This window comes from Panthera pardus, unplaced genomic scaffold, assembly GCF_024362965.1.
Source record: "Panthera pardus isolate Hobbes unplaced genomic scaffold, ASM2436296v1 HiC_scaffold_16, whole genome shotgun sequence".
Lineage (NCBI taxonomy): Eukaryota > Metazoa > Chordata > Mammalia > Carnivora > Felidae > Panthera > Panthera pardus.
Window position 1 is genome coordinate 20,651,540 of NW_026526721.1, and position 6,987 is coordinate 20,658,526.

A 6,987-nucleotide genomic window follows, 5' to 3' on the forward strand; every position below is an offset into this window, starting at 1 on the left:
ATGACCTGAGTTGAAGTCGGATGCTTAAACGACTGAGCCACCCAGCTGCCCCATTAAATATTTTAATCTCCATTGTTAGTGAAAGTAAATTTCTGGGTGTTAGTCAACAAACTGACTACTAAGTGAAGCAACTGAAAGACATTTTATTTTTTAACTATCTTAACTAAATTTTTAGCTGGTACAATCAAATGCTATAAATTGATTATACGATCACCCTTCTTTTGATCAATTTACCAGAACTGCCCATAGCCACTGACTGATTTCTGCCCTCCTCTTCACTATCAACAGGCTTATTAAGTAATTTAAAAAATGTTTATTAACCCTCTACTACCTACTAGATCTTGTGCAACATATTGGGGATAGATGAGTCCCATGTACAGCCTCTTTCTTCAGGGGGGAGGAGATCAATGTTGGTCAAGTGATTACATGAGAACAATTGTGACAATTGCTGCAACAGAGAGGGGTCAGCAGATGAGCTTAAAATATCTGCTCAGGTCATGATCTCACGGTTCACTGGTTGGAGGCCCACGTGGGGCTCTATGCTGACAGCTCAGAGCCTGGAGCCTGCTTCAGATTCTGTGTCTCCCTCTCTTTCTGCCCTTGCCCTGCTCAAGCTCTCTCTTGTTCTTAGAAATAAATAAAAACATTAAAAAAAAAATAAGGGTATTTGACTTAAAGAAACTTTGTACGTATTAATTATTAAGGTCTTATCTGGGGGCTCCTGGGTGGCTCAGTTGGTTAAATGTCTGGCTCCTGATTTCAGCTCACGCCATGATCTCATGGTTTGTGGGTCCCAACTCCACATGGGGCTCTGCGCTGACAGTACAGAGCCTACTTAGGATTCTCTCTCTGACCTTCCCGCTTGCTTTCTCTCTGTCTCTCAAAATAAATAAATAAACTAAAAGAAAAAAAAAGGGGGGGTCTTGTCTGAAGGAAGCACAGGCATTAACTAGATGGCATGGGAGGGAAAGAAGGAAGTACACGTGCAAAAGCTCTATGAAAGGAGAGACTGAAATTGGGTCAAAGGGTTGGAATGGAGAGAATGATAAAGATTGCGCAGTCAGAAGAAGCAAAGGTTTAATAAGTAATCTTTACCATTTCAGCAGAAGGATACCATTAGAGGACTGTAAACGGAGAAGGGACATGATTTAGATCAGAGCAATGCCATCAGACGCAGGGAATATCGGTTGCTTAGGGATTGTTGTAATGTTTCAAATGAGGTTTAAATAAGCATGAAGCTGGTACAGTTGCCCTATTTGAGAGATATTTAGAGAACAAAATCAACTATACATCTAGTTTATCAGAGATAACTTCTTCGGGGAAATATTCATAAAGAGATACATGTTCCTTGTCTTATGTAACCATCATGGCTGAGCCTCTGGACGGAATCATCTAAAACAAACAAACATGGGGCGCCTGGGTGGCTCAGTCGGTTAAGCGGCCGACTTCGGCTCAGGTCACGATCTCGCGGTCCGTGAGTTCGAGCCCTGCGTCCAGCTCTGTGCTGACAGCTCAGAGCCTGGAGCCTGTTTCAGATTCTGTGTCTCCCTCTCTCTCTGCCCCTCCCCTGTTCATGCTCTGTCTCTCTCTGTCTCAAAAATAAATAAACGTTAAAAAAAAAAAATTTTAAAAATAAAATAAAATAAAATAAAACAAACAAACCAAAAACACACCACAAGCATTTCATCTTGTGTGTGTAACGTCCAGAGTGAAATCGCCAGTCAATTTAGTTACTCAGTAGGATAAATACAGTCATATTAATACAGAAACCAATACACAAAGGCACCGCCCTCTTACGATTAAAGGAAGGAATTACAGTTTTGAAAAGGAGAGCAAAATCAGGCATTTCTGTCAAACCCTTTTTCTTAATGAGCGTGTGGTGATTACCAGTTACAAATCTATCTTAGGAAAGCTCACTTACTGCATAGATACTACTTTCTCTTTGTAGAAATACTCATAAGAGGTGAGTTTTGTGTGCTTCTCTCCCCCCTGAAAACATCTTTTAGATACGTTATATGGAATTTATTTTCTCTACATGTACATATCTTAATGACAACATTTTGGAGTTCTTCCTCACTTCCTGACAGATGTCAGACTGGTATCTCTCTATCTTCAGAGCAGATCAGTGGTTGCTCCTCAGGGAGGAAAACAACTGAAACGTGGTATAAGGCAACTTTTGGAAGCAAAGCAAATATTCCATATCTTGTCTTGTTCGGTGGGCATACAAGGCAAACTTATCAGTCTGTCTATTTAAGATCTGAACGCTTTTTTGTATGTAATATTTTCTTCAATTACAAAATAAATAAAATTAGTATAAAAATAAAGTAAATATTTCTCTCAGTTCTTTGTGCGCCTCATGGTAAGCGATGAAAGTCCATGGCTGAAAGTGGACGTTATCACACTTAAGAGAGAAAACTAAAAAAAAAAAAAAAAGACCTGATGATTTTGAAGGTATCTGAATTCGTACATGTTACAAAGAGGTTAGGCAGGTTTTCTGGCTTCAGAGACACAACAAGAACAAGAAGTAAAACTAGTAAATGAAGGAAAGTGTTCCATTTCAGGAGGACATCTAGAACACCTGACACTCTGCATTCAACAGGCTGGGGTAGAAAGCTTTCTGATCATGCAAGCTCTAAGCAGAACAAGTTGAATTGTGCTGAGAGATGTTAGGAGGTGTTTCTACAGGTAGTGGGATTGGGCCAGAGGGGCTTAGAGACTTTCACTAACTTCAAGATGTGAGGATCTAAAATGTATATTTCAACATACCAAATTACCCTAGCATGGCTATCCTTGTAAGTTTCTGAAAGCGGCACTTAACATACTGTTCATCCTACCTCACTGTCTATCACATTTAACACATTTGCCATCACCTTTAAGGCAGTGTGTTTATAAACCTGTGTGGAGTGTTTGGTGTTGCAGGTCGAGTTTCTTTTGATTTTATGAGTTTTTTTAATCTTGTTTCATGGCTGATTTCCAATTTCAAATTCAGTGCGTTAGAGACGTTAGAAATTGAGCTATAGACAAAAAAAAAAAAAAATTGAACTGAAACATTTTTATCTCATTTACTATCTATGGCAACATGACATTAAAAATTATATTAATAACATTTTGTTTCCTAGTAAAGTCATCCTTAAAAAGTTTCCATTGGTCTATGAAGTATTGAAGTAATGTAAGATGTTTGTTAGCAAATTTTTGGACTTCCTGAACTATAAAATTTTAATAAGTAATAATAAATATAGGATAAATAAATGAATAGATATGTGGTGATAGATAGATAGATAGATGATAGATAGATAGATAGGTATTTAGAGAGAACTGACCTAAGTTTTTATGTTGATTTTTATTAGTATAGCTATATTAAAAAAACTACAGAAAAAAACTAAATCTAATATTACTTTTATTTTATACAAAACAAAATACTTTTAGAGACCCCCCAAATTGAATCAAAGCTGGGAATGGCATTCACAATATTTATAGGTATGGTACCAGGAACTGATCATTAGCTGATATGAATTACTGTTTTTTTTACATTTATTTATTTTTGAGAAACAGTGAGACAAAGCATGAGCGGGGGAGGGACGGAGAGAGAAGGAGACACAGAATCTGAAACAGGCTCTGGTCTCTGAGCCATCAGCACAAAGCCCAACACGGGGCTCGAACCCACAAACTGTGAGATCATGACCTGAGCCGAAGTCGGAGGCTCAACCGACAGAGCCACCCCGGCGCCCCATGAATTACTGTTTTATACTCACATCTTACTTGGATGAACATGAAATTAAACAAAAGAAGGCTTGCATTAAATGTATTTTGTTTCATAAACCATCACGACATCGTCCTTACATTGTTACGTTGTCTTGGGTTATCAAAGTTTGGTTACACAGCAGTAGGTGTCCTCAGAGGAAACATTGGAGAATGCTAACCTGAAATGTTCTTCAAAGGTGTGAACTCCTCAGTTACCATCGTAAAAAGAGGGTAGGAGAATTTCACGTGTTACTGAACCACAGATAACAAATTCAAATATGTGAGAGGGCTCCCGAAGCCCTGTAGGGGAAAGGATTTTTTTTTTGTTTTTTTTTCCAAAGATTGTCTTTAAGGATGGATATATGCTGGTGCAGCTGCAGAATACATATGGAGTGAGATACTTGGTTCTATTCCTTAAGGTGTTCTCAATCCAGATGTAGTAGCAAGATGAATGCACACACAATAATCAGAAAATTATCTTAACATGATGCATCTAAGTATATGATAACATAAGATCGCTAGACACACACCTGCTAAGACAACCCACAGGGAAGGACCGAGTCCACAAAAGCAAATCTAATCATAAAAAGATTTTCAAATGCAATGGATTCTATTTATAATTTGGATCTATAAGAATTTTAAACATGCTCATGAATAACCAGCAAGGCATATAGCTCTATATATAGACCTTAGATTCTTAAAGTGTGAACAAGGACTAATCTGGGTGTGAAATAGCCATATGTGCATCCTTGCTTTGTGTTCCACAGGAAGCCAAGGGCTTCCTATATATACTTTGATAGCTCCCTAATTTGACACATTAATTCTGCTCCCAAAATACTCTGTGAAAGAGACTAGATTGATGACTTTTAAGTATTCCATGAAGTCACACTCAAGAAACTGGAGGACAAGAGATTATGGTAATAATGGCCACCAAAAATATCCCGGTCCTAATCCCTACGACCTGTTCATGTTGCATATGTGGCAAAAAAGGAATTTGCGGATGTGAAGTTGAAGATTTTCAGAAGATTCCTCTGAGCTATCTGTGTAGGCGGTAAATATAATCACAAGTGTCCTATTAAGAGCGAGACAGAGGAATATTCAGCTAGAAAAGGAGAAGAAGGCAATGTAAGAAAAGTAGCAGAGATTAAAGGGATGTGGCCACAAGAGTGAGGAACTTTAGCTGCTTCTGAAAACTAGCAGGGCGTGGACCTTCCCCTGGAGTCTCTAGAAAGAACCAGCCTTGATCACACCTCGATTTGGGTCTCTTAAGACTTATTTTGGACTTCTGACCTTCAGAACAAAAGAGGATAAATTTACATTTGTTAAGCCACTAAATTTGTGGCAATTTGTGACAATGGCAAAAAGAAACTGATAAGAAAAATGTTTTTGCTTTTCTTAGATATGTTCTGGTTTCATATAAAATTAGATTGTTCTCAGTTCCTTCTAAATTGGTAGCTTGCTTCATATTCTGCCTTTATGAGCTCTGTGCTGTCGTTATACACCTTTTAGTTTTTTTTTTTTTATTTTTTTTATTTTTTTTAACGTTTATCTTTGAGACAGAGAGAGACAGAGCATGAACAGGGGAGGGGCAGAGAGAGAGGGAAACACAGAATCTGAAACAGGCTCCAGGCTCTGAGCTGTCAGCACAGAGCCCGACGCGGGGCTCGAACTCACGGACTGTGAGATCATGACCTGAGCCGAAGTCGGACGCTTAACCGACCAAGCCACCCAGGCGCCCCTAGTTTGGTTGTTTTAATGATATCGTCCTCTTTGCCAAATTTCTTACATTGAAAGTGAAGCCATTTTTAGTATTCTTTCTGAAACGGCTTATCACAAGCCAATTAAACAAATTAATTTATTCTCTTGTTGGAATCAACAAGTTCATAAAATTCCTCCTAATATTGTTCCCATTTGACAACACATTTCTTCTTTTACTAAATAAATTAAGCATTCATAAAATGTGTAATGGGGTAATTTACATGCTCTTTGGGGTTTAAATGTAAAAAAATACAATATGTCATATCTATACTATTATGTTCTCTGTAGATTTCTATAAATGACACAATTTTAAAGACATGAAACTGAACCTTATAAAAAGTTAGAGGCCAGGGTCACCTGGGTGGTTTAGTCCGTTAAGAGTCAGACTTCGGCTCAGGTTATGATCTCACAGTCTGTGGGTTCGAGCCCTGTGTCGGGTTCTGTGCTGGCAGCTTGGGGCCTGCAGATTGCTTTGGAATCTGTGTGTCTCTCTCTCTGCCCCCATCCCCCCACCGACTCACACTCTGTCTGTCTCTTTCTCAAAAATAAATAAACATTAAAAAAAATTAAAAAAAAAAAATAAGTCAGAGGCCATAAAGTAGAAGGTAAATGTGACCTGTCCATTTCCCAGAGCACCAACTTTTTTATGAGTTGTTGGCCAAAAAGTGGTAATGGATGTATAAGTAGGAAGTCATATGTGGAGAAATTGAAATTTTAGGTAAATGTTCGTTTATTAAAGAAAACGTTGGGAGAATTTAAGTGAAATGTTTTGAGCTTCGGAAAAATTTGATCCATTGTATCTTCTACGTTTCTGTGACACGTGCTAGGGTCACTTGGCTCAAAATTATGGTGTTGTGCTGTCTTTTGGGTTACTCATAGAGTTTTTCTCCTTTAAGGCCTTATAGTTGTATTCATGTGAGTTTGGCCAAGCATAGTTTTTAATTCTAACAACAACAACAAAAACAGCAACAACAACAAAATTTCAATGAACATATACTTACCCTTTATTTGTACATGCCAATCATGTGGAGGTATTTTAAAATTAAATTGTTCACTTTTGGTGAAGAAAATAAAAATTATGAAAGACAAATGTAGATGTCACACTTGAGGGTTTGGTTTTGTTTTGTTTTACCATCATGGTGAATAAGAAGATTAGAAAGATTTTTTTAACTTAATACTATTGTTTCAGAAAGTATTTAATCCAAGTATTTTTGAGGTTATTGCCTAAGTGAAGAACATAATGACTATTTGTGATTATTTGTGAGATATTACGCTCATTATGAGAAAGGTCATGCATGGTGACCTATTTTCAATGAAGAATGACATTACATGATGTGCTAAGTTTAAAGTAATAAAGTTTGATTTTTAAAAAAAAAGTTATTGTAGCTAGGAAAATTAATGTTATAATTTAAATATAGTTAATTTCAAGGATCCAGGAGCTATGTTAGAGGCTCACTAAATTTTAAAAGATAAATCTAAAAATAATTG